The sequence below is a fragment of the Tiliqua scincoides genome, chromosome 1, assembly GCF_035046505.1.
Source record: "Tiliqua scincoides isolate rTilSci1 chromosome 1, rTilSci1.hap2, whole genome shotgun sequence".
Lineage (NCBI taxonomy): Eukaryota > Metazoa > Chordata > Lepidosauria > Squamata > Scincidae > Tiliqua > Tiliqua scincoides.
The window spans coordinates 3,312,415-3,332,771 of NC_089821.1; the positions used below are offsets into that span (position 1 = coordinate 3,312,415).

At 44.5% G+C, this 20,357-nt stretch overlaps 1 protein-coding gene across 1 annotated transcript in view; it reads right to left on the bottom strand.

The window, feature by feature from the left end:
- NPAS3 (neuronal PAS domain protein 3) overlaps window positions 1-20,357 on the bottom strand; it is an 847,937-nt gene that overhangs the window by 282,920 nt on the left and 544,660 nt on the right. The window lies entirely within an intron of this gene.

The window sequence follows — 20,357 nt, forward strand, 5'->3', positions numbered from 1 at the left end:
ATATTAGATTGGTCAGTGACTGCATTTGGGGAAATGTGACAGATATGCACTTTTTAACAGGCTACTACGTATTTTTATTTATTTATAGAATTTATATCCTGCCTTTCTGTCCCGGTAAAGGGCGGCTTACAAAAGAAATAATAAAAAACATAAAAAAATATAAATATGTATAAAAATAAAACAATTTAAAAAAAACACAGTAAAACTTGGAACCCAAAATTAAAATTAAAAAAAAAAATCCACTCTATTAATGGTGGCTGCACTCAAACCCCCCAACTCCCTCGAGATGTCAAACACATTACACTTCGGCAGGGTTGACCCATAGACCACACAACCTCGACCACACACTTCATTCGGCATTCAGTCACTCTCACTTCACTATTAAATTATTACTACATACCACACCCCCTCTCACTGAACTATCTCACCCCCTGTTCCCCTCTCATGGAGCCAGAGGTCCCCACCTTCTCCGCTGCCCCTCTCTCACCAAGACAGAGGACACCATCTTCTCCTTGAGCTCCTTAATCCAAGACCAAAGGTATATGCTTTTAACAATGATAGTAAATGGGACTTACTCCTGGGTAAGTGTGGGTAGGATTGCAGCCTAGGATTGTTAAACATTTTCCTGCTTGATGATGTCACTTCTGGTCATGACATCACTTCCTGTGGGTCCTGACAAATTCTCATTCTAAAAAGTGGGTCCCGATGCTAAAAGTTTGAGAACCACTGTTTTAGATGGTAGTTTGCCCATTTGTTTTTTGTTTTTGTTTTTTTGTTATATGTCACCTTGAGCAATAATACGTTCACAATTGGGTCATCTGACCACCTACTGCCACCTTTTCCTATCATATGGTTCAAGAAAGAGGCTCAGAGAGGAAGGCAAGTGCACTCCTTCCTAAAATTGTACGTCATGTCCCATGTAATCATTTCCTGCATGTGAATGAATTATCCTTCTGGATGCTTCACACGTATACAAAAGCATCCAAGGTCTGAGGCAAATTACTATATTGCCCACTTGCTAAAGTTGAGCAAGTCAAGGTCTGATCAGTGCCTGGATGGGTGACTGTCTAGGAATGTCTTGTGTGTCAACCTGAGCTTTATGATGGAGGACATCAACATAAGAATGGTTGTGGGAAAGGGATGAGTTATAGTGCCAAGCAGAGACACAGTGCTTTTTGCAAAATGTAGGAGCCAGATCGTAGATCTTTGTCCACTTTAGCCATTCAGGTGCTAGACATCAAGCTGATCAGTCTTAGTGCTGGGGCTCCTGGGCAGTTGGATTTGTCCAAGCTGGTGCCAATCACTCTTTGGACATGTCCTTCCAAATACACCCTTTGCTTTCTGAAAGCAATCAGAGCTGTGAAGGTTGAAAGCACTGATCACTTGTTCAGCAGTGTGCAGTGCACAAAGGGCAGTGACCTCTGTGCAGCCCACTGCAATGCGTGAGGATCTCAGGATCCTCAGTCTGTGGAACTCTTTGCCATAGGAAGTAGAGATGGCATCTTGCCTGGATGCCTTTAAGAGGGGATTGGAGAAATTTCTGGAGGAAAAGTTCATTACGGGTTACAAGTTCTAGTAGGTATGTGCACGCTCTTGGTTTTAGAGGCAGTCTGCCCCTGATTGCCAGATGCAGGGGAGGGCACCAGGCCGCAGGTTGTGTCTGCTGTTTTGTGTGCTCCCTGGGGCATTTGGTGGGCCACTGTGACATACAGGAAGCCTTTGGCCTGACCCAGCAGGGCTCTTCTTAGGTTCTTAGGTTCTTAAGTCTGTATCACAGAATGCTCAAAGGTCCATTTGCCTAGGGAATTTTGTCCTTGCAATTTTTTTATATACATTCACATTACAGCTAAAATTTTATACCTTCATATTTTATGATAGTGTCCTTCTGGGGAATATCCTCATATGTCACACACTATCTATGAGGTCCCTAATTCCTTCTACTGTATGCCAACACTACCAAAAAATCCTGTTACTCTGACCTGAACTCCAGTTAGAATGAAGAATTACCAGTAGGCTAGGTTATTTTAATGACAGATTATTTTAAACTAAGCCTTCACCATCTGTTCCACCCCCTAATTATGAATGCAAAAAGAACATATTTCACAATTACATCAGTTAAAAGAAAGTTATACATGATTTAAATGCGTGCATGTGTTCCTTGCCCAATGCAGCATGCATCTGTGATGTTTTCCTCATAATTCACGCTCTGATCAGTGGGAAAACTGTTCACCCCTGATAAATAGATTCACTGATATACTAAACTTTTCCTTGGCAAACAGATCATCTTAATTAGAATTTTCCACTGTTAAAACATAATTATATTATAACTGGAGCTAAGCATTAATTTGAACACAACGCCTGTCACCAGTTAGATATGTAGCATTCAATAACAGCTAAAGTATTTTACTGCAACTAAAGACAGGACACACAGGATGTGAGCTGCATTCACCTAAAGAAGTTGTGTTTTGTTATAACAAACATAATTACAAGTTGGCTGTACCACTACATGAAACAATCATCTATCAAGACAACACTACTAGATTTTTTAAAAAAAATTCTACGGAATTAGGAGAACTTCTCAAACTTTTTTTCTCAATAAGCAGCAACATCATAAAAGTACTTTTGCGGGAATTAGCTTTGAGGCTTTAGAGCCCACCTACTGTTTTATCACTGCTAAAATGTCACTGTAGCAACCCACAATTTCTCCATTAAATGGAGCTCAGCATTACTAATTATTGTGGAATGCATAGTAACGGTGACCAGGGCCTGCTAAGTAAATACAAAATGACACGGAACGTATTTCAGCTTTAGATAACCTCAGATAGTTTGGAAAAAAAAACAATAAATGTCATCAGTGAAATAGGGAACAATTCAAAATGGTCCGAAATCAGCCTTTGGTCTGCACTTTCTTTTGGCAGCTTTCAGGAAATAATGGCCTTTGAATGCTTGAGATATGGATAATTAAAAAGAGTCAGGAACTACAAGAACTGATTCAGTCAACAGTTGCTGCTGATGTAGGGAACAGGTATACAGGGGTTTGAATAATAAATAATGAAACAATATAGAAGTACAGAAAATATTATATTTAAATACGAGGAAAACCAGAAAGAAAAATTACACAAAGAGAGGCCCAAATATCACCAGCTGGTCATAGCTTTTAGGAATAGATTTTAGTAGTAGCCCAATCCTCATCTGCTCTGGAGTAGCCAGGCCACACGGCCTATGTTGTATCCAGCACAGGTTTGGAGGAGAACATAAGAACAGCCCCACTGGATCAGGCCATAGGCCCATCTAGTCCAGCTTCCTGTATCTCACAGCGGCCCACCAAATGCCCCAGGGAGCACACCAGATAACAAGAGACCTGCAAGGCTTCCTGGGAATTGTAGTTAAGAACATGAGAACAGCCCCACTGGATCAGGCCAAAGGCCCATCTAGTCCAGCTTCCTGTATCTCACAGCGGCCCACCAAATGCCCCAGGGAGCACACCAGATAACAAGAAGACCTCATCCTGGTGCCCTCCCTTGCATCTGGCATTCTGACATAGCCCATTTCTAAAATCAGGAGGTTGCGCATGCACATCATGGCTTGTACCCCGTAATGGATTTTTCCTCCAGAAACTTGTCCAATCCCCTTTTAAAGGCGTCCAGGCCAGACGCCATCACCACATCCTGTGGCAAGGGGTTCCACAGACCGACCACACGCTGAGTAAAGAAATATTTCCTTTTGTCTGTCCTAACCCTCCCAACACTCAATTTTAGTGGATGTCCCCTGGTTCTGGTATTATGTGAGAGTATAAAGAGCATCTCCCTATCCACTCTGTCCATCCCCTGCATAATTTTGTATGTCTCAATCATGTCCCCCCTCAGGCGTCTCTTTTCTAGGCTGGAGGTCTACTCTGGGTAAGGGGATTTTTTCCTTATGCTAGGTAAAGCACCAGTCTGCCAGCTACTTGACTGACACAAAACTGGGTAGCATGGTGTAATGCTGCAAAGCCCGGAAGGGGATTAGGAATCCTCCTAATGTGGAAGGTCCTATAGAATCCTCCTCCTCCATTCCTGCCTCTTTCTGGGCAGTTCGCCCCCCATTTTGCCCTCCCCTGCCCCTACATGCCTTATTCCCACATCTGGAACACCTTCCCCCTACCCCTGCACCACTCGGAGGTGTACCCACCTCTGCTGGCAACCAGGCCTGTGGAGACAGTGCGGCAGGCTGGGGCAGGCCCCACTGTTGGCGCTACCTACCTCATGTGGTGTCACGAAGTGCTTTATGGCACATTCGTAACACCCTTGACCTGAGCAGCAGCCACTGCACTGGCCCAGCACAAGAATAAGACTGAGCTCTTAGGGCGCAATCCTAACCCACTTTCCAGCACCGACATAAGGGCAATGCAGCTCCGACGTAAGAGAACAAACATTCCCTTACTTTGAGGAGCCTTCCATGAGTGACACCCACACGTCCCATTGGCACAGCTATGCCAGTGCTGGAAAGTGGGTTAGGATTTGGGCCTTAAGCAGTTAACTAGAAGGAGAAAATCAATTGGTTGGGTGCCTTAGAGCAGTATTTGAGAAACTGTGGGTCGGGACCCACTAGGTGAGCCACGAGCCAATTATAGGTGGGTTCCCATTCATTTCAATATTTTATTTTTCATATGTTTGACTTGATTCTGCCATGTGACTGGTATGTGACTGGGGAAACGTTACAGATCTGTACTTTAAATAGGCTGTTACTTCTGACATCACTTCTGGTGGGTCCTGACAGATTGTCATTCTAAAATGTGGGTCCCAGTGCTAAAAGCTTGAGAACCACTGCCTTAGAGCATTGCAGAGAAGGGCAAAAGTTTGATTTCAATTGTGAAGCCAACAGAGTAAGCCTGATGCAGGCATTTCCTCAGTTTACCTACTGGAATACCATGTGGTTAGGGTTTGGCCAGTTGGTCGTTCTGGCTAATCAATACAGAAGAGAAACATGTATGGATATGTGTATTGTCTTTCAGTTATATTTATGGCATATATTAGCCATATATTTATGGCATATAAGCACTGTATATTGCAACTTCCTGAGTAAATGCTGTATTAGATAGAGAAGGAACATTTCTCTGGGAACACAGAAGAGGTCACACTCTGGCTGCTTCAGTCAGACTAATAGGGAGATGTTGTGTCAATGGGGTTCCCATCCTGAGACCCTTTGCTGCACAGTTGCCAAATCAGAAGTGAATTCTGATACAGGGAAATCTCTTGGGCACAGGTCAGAGTAAAGAACCATCAATATTTTATTCACATAAGCAGAATCTTTGGACGCTGCCCTACAGTTCGGTATCTTGAAAAACCTTCTAGCTCAGGATATAGGCTGTCTTAATTGCTCTCTTTTTTACATGTTTCTCATACTTTGCTGAGATACATACAACACTGAAAATTAAACAAATACAAATTTTATTAATCTTAACAGTATTTATATACTGCTTTTCAACAAAAAGTTCACAACGCAGTTTATAGAGAAATGGAATGGAAACTAAAGAGACAGGGCAGTAAATTATTTTAATCCAAAGTGACTGACTTGGAATAGTAACTATTATTTTAGTAGCTAGAATACCAGAAGAAGCCTAGCTACCCCTTCAGAAAAGCTTGAGTTGATTCTTTGAAAATGTCTGTTTCCAAAACCTTTATTTCAAAATGAAGTCCTATCAAAAAACAAATTGGCCCAGCACCAAAGTAAATTTTTCAAAAGCTCATTCCCATAGACCTTGGTTGGCTCACTTTTTATCTGCCCACCCTGTGCTTGAAATATGCTAATCAGTTGCGCTCTCTCTTCCCCCCCCTCCAGCCCTCAGTTGTATCACCAACACATGGAAGTGAATTGCTTAGCATATTTCTGACATTGTAACAGTAGCTAAGCAGAGAATGATTTGCAGCCAAAATCTATAGTGTGGATAAAACTGCTGGTTGGGAGTAGTTTGATGTTGCGTGCAATGCTAGCACAGTGAAAGTCAACCAGAGGAATAGGTTATTTTAATTTATATGTTAGGCTTCACTAGGATTAAGGTTTTAATAGTCTGATGACCTGCTGTGGCTTGAAGCTCTTGGATGGTTTTAAATTCCAGAGAGTGAAAGGAGGGTATCTAAGCAAACAGCCTTCACTGAGTTGATATGCTGAGCAGAGAAGTAGATATACTCAGAGACATGTGGCCCTGTTGAATGGTAGGATTTCTAGAGTCCCACATTTGATATGATGAATGCATTTGCATTACTTGTCTTCCTTTCAGCAATGTCAAAATATTAGTCACTTGCATTTTGCTTGGATAAAGTATATCATGAGGTGTATATTTCTTCAATGACAATGATCGGCATTGCTTTTTCATGTTCTTTCTTTCTAAATGTTGTAGAATTATATTGACCCTGTTCCAATCTCTTCTTGTGGTTGAAAATATGTTTGAATACAAGCATATTCAAGGTGAGAGAGAGAGAGAGAGAGAGAGAGAGAGAGAGAGAGAGAGAGAGAGAGAGAGAGAGCCTCCAGTTCAAAGGAAGCATTGTATACTGGTGAAGAGATGCATACAGGGAGAAAAGACTTTGTGAGGGAGGAAGGAATGGCTGCCACAAGCAATTAAAATTTCCTGTTGTGGGAGTTCTGTATTAAAGCACTGACCTTTACAGAGGATGCCTGTTCATGCTGAACATATATGATTTAAGTGGTTCCCCCAGTTTGAGCTCCAGAGGGACCAGACAAAAGATCACAAGGTGTTTGGCAAAGAATGCAGGGCAAATATTTAGAATGAAAATGATCACACAGACAAGGACAGAATGTCAGATGCAAGGGAGGGCACCAGGATGCAGGTCTCTTGTTGTCTTCGTGTGCTCCCTGGGGCATCACCGTGAGATGCAGGAAGCTGGACTAGATGGGCCTATGGCCTGATCCAGCGGGGCTGCTCTTATGTACCTATCCCTTGCCTCAAGAACAGGGTCACTACTATTATTAAGCGTGCTTACAGAGGTGCATCAAACTCATCCGGCACCCCAGGCACTGAGTCCTGGCATTATCTCTCATCGCATAGTTGCAGAAGCAGTTGCTGGTAACATGATGATGTCACCACCAATTACTTTTGAGTAAGCAGCCACTGACCTGGCTGCCTTTTCGGTGCGCTTGTCAGTTTCCCGACCCACCAACAATCAGGTCATGACCCACAATTTGAAAAAAAACACAACTCTGCTCTGTGGAATTTGCTGCCCTGAGATGCAGTGGTGGCAAGTAGTCTGGATGGCTTTAAAAGGGAATGGACAAACTCATTGAGAATGACTCTGTAAATTATGGAGGAAAGGTCTATCAATTGCCACTTATCATGATGACCAGCGTGCTACCTCCAGGCTCACTGGCAGCATGCCTTTGAACATTGGTTGCAGGAGGACAATGAACATAAGAACATAAGAACAGCCCCACTGGATCAGGCCATAGGCCCATCTAGTCCAGCTTCCTGTATCTCACAGCGACCCACCAAATGCCCCAGGGAGCACACCAGATAACAAGAGACCTCATCCTGGTGCCCTCCCTTGCATCTGGCATTCTGACATAACCCATTTCTAAAAATGGTGGGAGAGAACTCTGCCTTTCTTGCCTGCTTTTGAGCTCCTCAGAGGCAGCTGATGGGCCACTTTGGGAAGCAGGATGCTGGACTGAAACTGAACCCCCTTGGCCTGACGCACAGGACTTTTGTTATGCACTTGTGAAACGCTTAAAATTCTCAGAAACACAAAGGTGCAACTTTGTTGGTGTTCAAGAATGGTGAAACTTGCCCTGATGTTTCACCAAACCCCAAACACTTGTGTCGGAAAGGAATTCTAGTAGTTGGAATTACACTGAGTTGGAAGATGTGGGAGCAGAGGGCAACATATTTTACCTGTCAGCTTGACGTGTGGGGTGTATTTTGAGGGACAGAGAGGGGCTCCAGTGCCTTCCTATGCCTTTGTGGTTAGGTGGCTCATTCCCCCCCCCCAGTTAGCTCATTTCCCATCTCCCCCCACTTTCCATGCTAGCTCCCTTCCTCTCTTTCCCCCATTGCAAACTAGGATCATCATCTCTCTGTCACCTTCCAGAAAGCTCCTTCCCTCTCTCCTTTATCCATACCAGGCTTTCCCTCTGCCCTCCTCTTCACACCAGCTCTTGCCCCACGCCAGCATCTTTCCCTCCGCCTTCACTCCAATATCGCCAACTAGACTGGACCTCTCATGGGGAGATGCTAAAATCTGCCTCCATCAAGAGAATCAATAAATTAAAAGAACAAGCAAACAGGTCCTTGCATGGGCTGCAATTGTATTTTCGGATGAAGCATTGGCTCCGCTCTGCTTCACTGTAGAAGCAGATGCCACAAAAGCAGAAGGGCCTATTCATGTGAGAAGCAATTATTCCGATGAAATCTGCAGCTCGGTCCTGAACGATTGCAGAAGGAAAGCCCTGTTTGCTGCTGTGGAGCATGGCTGTTGCGTTGACCTTCCATTTGTGCTTCACAGCTGGACAACGAGACCAGGTGAGAAGACAATGTGCAACACTGCTGTCAACAGGACTCCTAATCCCACTCCAGGTGGAGGGAAATTCCGCTGCTCCATCATCATCTCTCTCCCCCTCTCCTGCACTCACCAGTTATTTAATGCCTCTGTGAAGATAAGTATGGATCTTACTTGCTGCCAATGTGCCTGCATCTATCCAAGCACATCTACTTGCGGCCCAGATTTGTCCTCTTTTTGCTGAAAATGATCCATACTCTTCTACGGATTCATTCATCTTAAACATCTATGCCCCGTGTTTTCCCCCTCCCACTTGGGGGGTGCTCAGGGTAGCCAACAATATAACCATTAAAAACAATCAAAGCACAAAAAGAAGCAGAGCCGGCCCCCAATGACTCCACTTGCCCCCCTTTCTCTGCTTTTCTTACCTCAAAGGTCAGTGGGTATTAAATGGCCCCAGGAGGGGTAGGATGACATCTTGGATCTGCCTTTGTTGTTATACAAATTAGGTGGCAATTCCATGCAGCTCGACTTCAGAGCAAACACCATTGAACCCAGTTGGGGCTACTTCCAAGTAACCATACCAGTGGCACACATACTATAGGGGCAACCATGATGATTGCTAATAATGATAACTGTGCTTGCATTTCCACTATAACATCCTATTTTTGTAACAGAGTAATGTGCTGCTTACATGATTGAGACATACAAAATTATGCAGGGGATGGACAGAGTGGATAGAGAGATGCTCTTTACACTCTCACATAACACCAGAACCAGGGGACATCCACTAAAATTGAGTGTTGGGAGAGTCAGGACAGACAAAAGAAAATATTTATTTACTCAGCGTGTGGTTGGCCTGTGGAACTCCTTGCCACAGTATGTGGTGATGGCATCTGGCCTGGACGCCTTCAAAAGGGGATTGGACCAATTTCTGTAGGAAAAATCCATTACGGGTTACAAGCCATGATGTGTATACGCAACCTCCTGATTTTAGAAATGGGCTATGTCAGAAGGCCAGATGCAAGGGAGGGCACCAGGATGAGGTCTCTTGTTGTCTGGTGTGCTCCCTGGGGCATTTGGTGGGCCGCTGTGAGATGCAGGAAGCTGGCCTGATCCAGTGGAGCTGTTCATAGAGTAAACTTCGTAAGTGCTACTACAGTTAAGAGGCAATTTCTTGAATGCTACTATGTTTCATATTTATAGCACAATCCTGTCCATACATTAAGTTGACTGGTCAAGATGGGAACACCTGAGTACATTGTGTACTGTTGTAAAAGTGCTTTGGACCCAGCCTAAATTCAGTAGGACTGACCCCCTGTGAGTGGGCATAGCAGCAAAGTCCCAGGCATACCAGACCAAAATTTTGCTGCGTTCAGAACTGAATAAAGAAAGTGATGGCAATGGGGAGGACAGAGGAGCAGCCAGGTTAGTTTGCATCTAAACTCAAAATATTTTTGCAATGTAAACTGCTTTGGGAGCATTGTTGCTGAAAAGTGATGTGTAAATATTCTAAATAAATAAAATATGTTCACCATCCCAGGACAGCCTTACATTGGCGTAGGTATCATAATTCAAAATACTCTAGTAATACTCAGTGGGTAACCCCAAGACCCATCCCTGCCACCACCTGTTAGGCACAATGGAAGCCAGGTCTCAATGAACACAAGAGCTAATCATAGCACAACATCAATGTGCATAAGCTGAAATGTGGGATAACCACTCACAGATCAAGATGTGTGGCCTGGAGCTTCACACAGTATGTGTGCAAAAGCACAACTGGGAGTGGGGGGAGGAAATTAATTATGAGGAACACGAGGGCATGGGGAGTACTAGCAAATAGCAAATGTCTCATAGGACAATTTTTTTTTTTTTTTAAAAAGAGAGCTTTCCTTGGAAAAGAAAAGAAAATGGAAATGTGGCTGCCAATCTAAAGGAGGACTATTGAGTTCCCCCCATTTTTACCCAAACCCCCTTACTCATTGTAGCCATACTTTCAAAGAGTCAACCCAGATCTTGCTCAGACTACAAGACAAACCATTATATGCAAATGTATACAACGAAGCACCAAAGAAGGCTGCAATTTGGAGTAGAGGAATTTGCAGTCTTGACTCTTTCCATCTCCTTAGTTCCAAACTGCCCCAAACTGTAACCTCTCCCCCCCGGAATCCTGGAATCAGGATTCTAGATGCAGGGTTCCCTGTTGGACATACATCTGGAAGCAGGAGCAGCTGTGAGAAGGAATTCTGACCAGAGCCTGACTTTCCGAGAAAGAGTGAAAACCTTCTCCCTCACTGTTTCCCTGTTAAAATTTTAACACATCCCAGTGTGTTTTTTTTTTCTCATTTAAAACAGTGGTTCCCAACCTTTAGGAGCCCACGGAACACTGAGACAAAAATGGGAATTGTCATGGATCACATGCAACCCCCCCACCCCACCCCACTGCACATAAAAAATACAGTCAAATTTGGTAGTCCATGGGGGTGGAGAATGGACCACACACAGCTTGTTGAAGTTTGGAGCAACTCCGTCTGCTGTCCAGAGGTGGCAGGATGCTGTCCAGAAGGGGTCAAGCCATGGCCCAGTGATTCTACTCTTTATTACCCGTTCTCTTCTGTGACCTTTGTGGGGGTGTGGCCCAGACCCTATAACCTTCCCGTCTTCTCCGAGCATCTCTCTCTTCTTCTCTGACCACTGACCTCTCGAGATGGCACACAGCAGGGCTCTACTGGCTACGCCATCTTGAGCACATGGCATGCAGGGCGAGGCAGCTCTTAGGGCCTTGCTATCTCTAAGTTAGCTGAACCTCTGATCCTAATCAGATGCTGTAAATATGCATTCTATGGAACCATGAGTAAAACAACTTCCTTTGCAACTTTAACAAGCCATTGCCTCTTGTCTTTTATTGACTAGCAGTTAGCCGGGTGAGGGAGGTTCCTTGGGGCGATACCCAATCAAGGGGGGGGGTCTGCTGCTGAAGCTACTCTGCTTCCCCCCAAAGAGGAAACCACTTTTAAATTCCTCCAACACAGCTGACACTTCAGTGCTGAGTGCAGCTGCAGGCAGTCCATTCGCCACTCTCTCTCTGGTGGTCCGTGGGGGTCTCTCACTTGGTGGTCCGTGCCACTCTCTCACTTGGCAAGGCACTGGAAACGACAGAAGATGCTCTTTTTTCTTTTTCCCCTGAGACCTCATGGGCCACTTCTCAGGGTCTCATGGATCACCTGTGGCCAACGGACCACAGGTTGAAACCACTGATTTAAAAGCGAAAAAGAAAGCTTGGTTCTACCTATTTGGCATCTCCAGGCTGGTGCCTAGTTTCCTCTTAGGCTTGTAAACTTGTATTCATTTCATATAGCGACAGTATTTACAACCCAGAGAGCAGGCCTGAAGTTCAGTGGCAGAACTATTCTGTTTTGTTTTGAACTGTGCTGCTTGTGGGTGTTTTTATTGAAACATGATGCACCTGCAGCATCATTCTCCCGTCCAAAATGTTCTTTGGGGGGGGGGGGGAGAATCAAAGACCTTTTCAGGCAAGCAGACCTTCAGGGGAAGAGTAGGGGCAGTACAGGCCATGAGGGCCTCAATATAAAGAGATAGACACACAGCAGAAAGCAGTAGCCTAGCCGGAGGGAGTGGTGTGGTAAGTACTGCAGGCCTTGCAAATCACCTGGTAAGCGGCCCCTCCGACTCTCTAAAGGTGCCATTCTGAGCAGCAACAGCAAACTGGAGGGACTGCTTACACTGAGCATTGAGGCATCTGCAGTACTTAGCATGCCCCCTCTCTGGCTGTGCTACCGGCAAGCAACATCTTCATTCACTGACTGTCCAGTCCTACCACAGCTGAGGGCAGGTGGGAGTTCTAAGGGAGTTCATCCTCCAGTCTAGGGGCTGATGGAGAGAGCAAAAAACCTGCAGGCAGGCAAAGTTCAACTCAAGATTGACCTCCTATAGATTAGAGCAGTGTTTCGCCAACTGTGGGTCGGGACCCACTAGGTGGGTCATGAGCCAATTTCAGGTGGGTCCCCATTCATTTCAATATTTTATTTTTAATACATTAGACTTGATGCTACCATGGTATGTGACTGCATCTGGGGAAATGTTACAGACCTGCACTTTTAATAAGCTACTATATATATTCCTGTAACAATGTTAGTAAATGGGACTTACTCCTGGGTAAGTGTGGGTAGGATTGCAGCCTTGGATTGTTAGATTTTCCTGCTTAATAATAATAATAATAATAATAATAATAATAATAATAACTTTATTTTTACCCCACCTTTCTCCCCAAGGGGACTTAAGGCGGCTTACAACAGATTAAAAACATAATTTAAAACAGATAAAAACATATTAACATATATCATAAAAATAAAAGTGATGATGTCACTTCAGGTCATGACATCACTTCTGGTGGGTCCTGACAAGATTCTCATTCTAAAAAGTGCGTTTCTGCTAAACGTGTGAGAACTACCGGATTAGAGGAGTGGCTGGGGACAGTCTTTTCAGGACTACGGACAGCGCCCAGGGAGGAGATAATCTCTTCCCGGTGTTTTGTCACTGGAAAGTCAACAGAGCTCTTGTATATGGGCCAGATCAGAGAATTCTTTCCATGCTTTGCCCCCTTGCCAAGAAGAAGGGAGCCTTAAACAGAAAGTCTTCTGACCTGGAGCTTTGCACTTCATTGCCTCACCACCATTTTTCATTGGGCAATTGCCTGCATTGGTGCACTGGCACTGAGTCCCTGGGGGAGAAGATCTTCGGAGAATGGAACTATGTTGCTGATGAGAAGCATATACAACTTTTACACAGTTAATAGTTATGTCCTTATTAAGGACTCTCCCCTCTGTGGGAGGGATTTGGCAGCCATTTCTGTAACTATTCCCCTGACACTAGTATCAGTGCGCTGTTTACATGTCCGGTGAGACAGCATAAATACTCACAAGCTTTACCCCAGTGCTTGCACAGTAGTGACTGCCTAGACTTTTCTTGCCAGGCATTCCCACTTCTGCCATGTCTCCCTGCATGGATGGTCATTTTGACAGGTTCATCAAAAAAGATCAGGACGTGGCCAAGGCCTGTGATAAATCAGAGGAAGGAAATAGAAGCTTTCTCACCTCTGAGGCCAAAAGCCTTGTTTATTCTTTGCCTGGATCCTTAACCCCATTCATGGTTCCTTGACTCCTTGGCCTACATTCAAGTGAATGCCTGAGATATACCTTAACCCAATCACGTTTGATGCCTTGGAGCATGAAGGATCATTAGTCCTTTATTTTCTGAACAATATCCTAGTCTTTGTCTGGCATCCAGGACAATGCCCACGAGCAGCTCTCTTGTTAGGTTCTGGAATCCATCTTTGCCCCAGTTACACACACAATCATGAGATTCACAACATCACAAAAGCAATCTTGGACTCAACAGTGGACATTCACCCAAGTAATCATTTGTTTTCTTTCATTCAAGCAAGTCTAATTGCAGTGACTTTGGTGCCCAGGATAAGCACTAAGGACTGGGCCTGGCCCTCAACTTCGTGTGACCCTCCATTTCTCCCTGGGGTCCCCATAAGAACATAAGAACAGCCCCACTGGATCAGGCCATAGGCCCATCTAGTCCAGCTTCCTGTATCTCACAGCGGCCCACCAAATGCCCCAGGGAGCGCACCAGATAACAAGAGACCTGCAAGGCTTCCTGGGAATTGTAGTTTAAGAACATAAGAACAGCCCCACTGGATCAGGCCATAGGCCCATCTAGCCCAGCTTCCTGTATCTCACAGCGGCCCACCAAATGCCCCAGGGAGCACACCAGATAACAGAAGACCTCCCTTGCATCTGGCCTTCTGACATAGCCCATTTCTAAAATCAGGAGGTTGCACATACACATCACAGCTTGTACCCCGTAATGGATTTTCCCTCCTGGACTGCAGCTCAGGCACCCCTCTGGATCTCTCCTTCAGTTCTTGGCAGGGAGTAATTTTCCTACCATGCCCTGACCAGTAGCTTTTCTGAACCTGATTCTACCAACTTTCGAATCCCTCTTCCTCAGAACTCTGCCAAAACCTCATCTCGGTAATTTTGTTCACTTCTTTTCCCTGCTCCTCCACAGATTCACTTCCTCTCTTTCTTACCTTAGAGTCTAATCCTCTCAAACAACCCTGGAATCCCAGCAACTCTGCATTGCCCTTTCACCCCCCACACAATAAACAAACAAGATAAATCTGAATACTGTTGGGCTACATTTATTGATGGGTCCATCATGAATCATAAACAATTGGTCCATGTCCTGTATCAAGAACTCCTCACCCCCTTACTACTGGCTTCTAATTTAGATGAGACAAAAATATTGCCTCTTCCTCAATTGGGCGCACCTATCCTGACTCCAAGTTGCTGGGCCACCAACTGACAGCCCAAGCTTACCAAGGGGTTGAGGAAGCTGAACTGCACCGTCTACCCCAGGATAGAAAGTATTTGGGTTTGGCTATGCAATCTAAATCCAAGGGATTACCAGCCAGTCGCCCTGAGCTAAGAATTGGTACTGAACACCCCTTTGACGCTGCTTACCTCAGAGTGCACACCAAAAATCCCTACCTCCTACTCCCTGGCCTGCAGCATACCAGCCAGATGTGGTTGACCAGATTAAGGGAACCCAACCCAAAGCCACCAGTCTGGGGTTGGAAAAAAAAAAATAATCCAAAGTCAATCAGGTGGGTAGCAAACCATTTCTGCCTGGCTCCAAAAGGCAACCAGCTCAGTGCTAACTGGGGCAGGGGGACAATGACATGTCTGAAGACTGAAGAATGAAGGCAGCATATATCCTTAAATACCAAGCCCTCCCCCTTGTACAAAGCACCCAGCAGAATTTTAAGAGTGGCTCTTAGTGACCAAGTGACCAGTGGATCAGGGCAAAAGCACCCTTGCTGCCAAGGAGGGAGTAGGAGCAGCGAACATGCTGTGGCACCAAAACAATGTCTCTTTGTTAATTCCCCCACCAGTGTTGTAACTTCACCTCAATATCACCCAGCAGCACAAGTTCCCGGGCCTGTCGTTCTGATATGCTTTTCCCGATTCCCTGCTAGTGTAACAAATCCCCTGAATGAACTGTGGGGGGAAGGCCACTGAATTCCCTTTCCACAGTCATCTTTGGGATCACAGGTTACACAGCACTATGGAAATAGTGCCCAGAGACTGGAAGGACTGCAATCTCCATGACATTTTTTCAAGTGCCTAAGATTTCAGGAATTGCTATAATTCCCAGGTAGACAGCGCTCATCAAGGCATGTCTGGTCCTATATATTACATGCAGGACATGGACATCAGAATCTGATTTTCCAGGAAAGCAACTTCTCATTGTACAGCATTGCACACTAATGATTAAATACAGCACTCATAAAATAAGGGGCTCTTCAAAATTATTAATTATCCAATAACTACACACGGACTCTTTCCTCTCACACACACGAGTGCAGCCTGCAAAAATTGTTCTTGCAAGGATTATAATCTTAAATAGCGTCTACTGTGTGGCTGAACACAGCAGGTCGCAAAATGATTTAGCATTGTGAGCAAATGCCTCTGCTTGTTTGAGCCAAAATTTTAGAATGGATAAACCTATTTTCTAGGCCTCGGTTTAATGGACTAGAAATGAGTTAAAAGGCAACTAAATCACCGTACCGGCGCTGAAGGGGGACGTGCGGCTTCGTGTGAACTTACTAATATCAAGTGCAGCACTTAAGACAACATAAAAGCAGATCACAGGTCTCACCACCAATGAATGGTTCAACTCCAGTTCTTCCCTTTTACTGTTTTCAACTGTTTGGCAGTACCAGGCTGAGCCCCGTAGAGGTGAAACACAAAGGTAAAAGCAAAAGCTCAGTCTTTTTCAGCCGGAAATCGATGGACAGAGAGAGCACATTAACCAAGAGGTTAATAAAAAGAGGCTGCCCCAGACAGTAACATAAAGAGCTCTGATATATCTTCGTCCGACAAAAGAGCTGTTTGCAATGACAATTTTGCTGGAGACTGGCAATAGGTTTTTCCAGTCTAGAGGGGGGTCATCTCACTTTTTGCCTTGTTCCAATTTTATGTTTGCATTTTATTTTCTCATTCTGTGCCTACTGCTCCCCTGTTCCCCTTCCCTCGCTTGATGTTTACAGAGACCTTTACTAGAATTGCAGGATTTGGCAAAAGACCCCCCCCCCCTTTTGTAGCAATGCTCACACTTCTTTCCCAGGAAATAGATAAGTTTACCTGGAAAATAAAAAGCTTATACAACCTTTTGCTCATCAACAAAGTGTGTCTTGTTGTAGCCAGGAATAAGTTAATAAAACAAGGGGAAAGCTCACTGGCTTTTTTTTTTTTTAAAGAAAGCTCCTTGGGGTTATAAACGAACAATGTTGTTTTTGCTTCCCAGCGTGCAAGGATTTAATTAAGTGATAACAGTCACCTTGGGGTGGCTGCACAAGGCAATAATATCTAGGTGAAGAAAAATGCTGAAGAGAGTTGAGTACAGTCAATTTATCTTCAGAGAAGGCAATAAATGAACAAAGCATAGGTATTTGGCTGATTGTTTTGGAATGTTTCCATTACTGATAAGTATCAAAATAAAAAAGGACAAAGATTTGGTATTTTCAGTATCTGAAATGTATTAAATACAGGAGCAGAAGAAGGAATAAATTGGCATGAGGTCATGTCCTGGAGTTCTAATTGCAAATTGTTTGGTAATTATTCAGACTAAATACAGAACAAGGGAATTTTTAAGGTCGACACAAAGGACGGTAAAAGAGCCAACGTGGACCTTTAGAGCAAGTAGACAACATTTCATTCCGGGGAAGAAAGGGGGTAAAAGTAGAAGGAAAATGAAACATTGATATTGTATCTTTGCGGCCAGTAGTCATGACTCAAAGAGCTGGAAAGCTGCTTATAGGAGATGAGGAAGACGCTCAGTTATCAAGACCAGCCTGTGTTTCCCCATCTGTTTTGTGATGGGCAGGATGAAGAAAACGAAGGTGAGAGAAGAGGAAAAGGTGGTCGCGGCCCTTTCACCAAACCTATGAGGTGCTTACAACAGAAAGGGTGATCCTCCATTACGTAACGTTGCTCCACAGCCACCTGACAGCATTATAATTTTAATCTGCTCTTTTGTTTTTTTTGTTTTGTTTTTAACTTTAAATACATTTAAGTACCATTCATCTCCAGATATGAAAGTTGAAATCCTGGGAAAATCTGTCTCTTTATGTAGCATTAACAAAGGGTTTATCAGTATCATGGTGTGTGAGCACAATCAAAAAATTCACCTTATTCTCTTAGGATGCAATGCAGCGCCATAAAAATGAAGGGGTTTCTTGCTTCTTGGCACCAGTTGAACTGCCCTGCCCCTCCCCCCTTGTCCTCCCACCTCATTCTAGCAATGGCCTATCAATCACTGTGTTGCCTGCCTGACTTAACTTGGTGCCATTGGTCAATCGACTCTGATGTCACAACAAGACACTGTACGAAAAGGAGCCATGGGGCACTTGCGGTAATTGGTTTGGCCATTCTGAGAACGTGGACAGCACAGGCCTACAGGCTTTCAAGAGACACTGTGTTGGTACAGAACGATTGGGTGGCTGTGGAGAAATGGAAAAAAATGACACTTTCTGCTTAGGTTTGAGATTTCTGCGGTCATTCCATGAAATGGCGTCATACCAACACTATTCTGTGTAAGCACCCATATTACTGGGAATCGTTAATAATCCAGATAATGCTAAGAAATGCCAAGTTTTTTACTCTTATGCTAAATGGGATAGGCTAAAAACACTCTCTCTGAAATCATTTTATTTGAACTCCTATCCAAAGCACTTTGTGTCTCACGTGCAAGCATTCTAAGGGTTTCGAACACTGTATTGTGGCCATTCTGAAAGAGAAAACATCCTTACCCATGGCAATCAAAGATACTAGGACAGGAAAAAAGGGCTTGCTTTCCCTCTTCCTGCCAGAGAGGACTCTGCTCCGGCTGCCTGTTGCTCAGGGACTGGCCCTGCAAGGCTTGCACTCATGCAAACAGGCAAGTGGAAATTACTACTCTAAGGGCCCAATCCTATCCAAATTTCCAGTGATGATGCAGCCATACCAAAGGGCATGTGCTGCACCCTGCAATGGAGGGGCAGTCCTCCTCAAAAGAAGGGAATGCAACCCCTTGCCTTGGGGTTGCATTGCAGTTTCATTGGCGCTGGAAAGTTAGAAAGGCTCTAAGTCTGTTGTAAGCTACCTGAAGGCTCAAAATGCTCAGAATAAGCCATTTCAAAAAATAAACAATAATAAAATGAGGAACAATAGCAAAGTTAAAATCATGCAATCACAAACAGATGTCTCCAATAAAATAGGAGCAGTAAAAACATACATAAAACTGAAGTCCAAAATGGCAACTCTGTTGAACACTCATCATATTTTGTACAGGGAAAGCAACCCTCCAGAGCAGGTTCCAAAGAAGAGGAACTACCACTGAAAAGACCTTTTTCCCAGGTAGCAGCCACCTCGCTTCAGTTGTCAGAAGAGTCTGGAGATGGGTCTCGGAGGATGATCTCAACAAGGACAGATTCATGTGGTTGCTTTAAACACTGAACATCACATGAATGCATAACACCTACGAGGGTAGCTTTCTGCATGGGAAGAAAATACGAATGGCTTCTGCTGTTATCTGGTGTGCTCCCTGGTGTTATCTGGTGTGCTCCCTGGGGCATTTGGTGGGCCGCTGTGAGATACAGGAAGCTGGACTAGATGGGCCTATGGCCTGATCCAGCGGGGCTGTTCTTATGTTCTTAACTACAATTCCCAGAATGCCTTGCAGGTCTCTTGTTATCTGGTGTGCTCCCTGGGGCATTTGGTGGGCTGCTGTGAGATACAGGAAGCTGGACTAGATGGGCCCTTGGCCTGATCCAGTGGGGCTGTTCTTATGTTCTTAACTACAATTCCCAGGAGGCCTTGCAGGTCTCTTGTTATCTGGTGTGCTCCCTGGGGCATTTGGTGGGCCGCTGTGAGATACAGGAAGCTGGACTAGATGGGCCTATGGCCTGATCCAGTGGGGCTGTTCTTATGTTCTTAACTACAATTCCCAGGAGGCCTTGCAGGTCTCTTGTTATCTGGTGTGCTCCCTGGGGCATTTGGTGGGCCGCTGTGAGATACAGGAAGCTGGACTAGATGGGCCTGTGGCCTGATCCAGTGGGGCTCTTCTTATGTTCTTATGTACTGTTGCAAGCATCTCAGAGCACAAGGCCACAGATTCTAAAAGCGGTGCGGTGAGGAGTGAACATTTAATTGCTATGAATTCATGCTTTCTAAGAACTTGGCAAAATTTAACAAAGAACCAGAAAGATAAGTAATAGGTCACAAAAAAGCACAAAAATCTGACATGGTTTGGTGACATTTGGGCTTAACTTAACTAATGGCCTGATCCTGTCAACCCCACTGGTGCCAATGGAGCCAGGAGGATGGCTTTCACAGTGCTTCGTGCTGCTAGTTCCGGTGGTGCCACTGGGATCTATATTTAACACAGAGCTGTTCTCACAGCATTTTAAAAACAGAAAAATAATTTTGTTATTCCAGGTAAAGTACTGTTTGAAGACACTTATAGGGATCTGTCACTTATTTAAGTTAGGGAGAAATCAGGAACAACACTGATAAGCAGCAGCACTGTTTTGATTTATTCTTTTGAAGGAAAATATTTCATTCTGACGCAGCATCTTCTCTCAGGGATACATTTTAGAGTGTCTGCAGAGACACTTGTCAGGTGGCTGGTCACAGGAATCAGGAAGCCATATACTTCTGACATGCTTCAGAAAAACGAAGCTATCCTCATGTGAGTGGCCGATTTTATGCCTAACCTTTACTTCCTGAAACA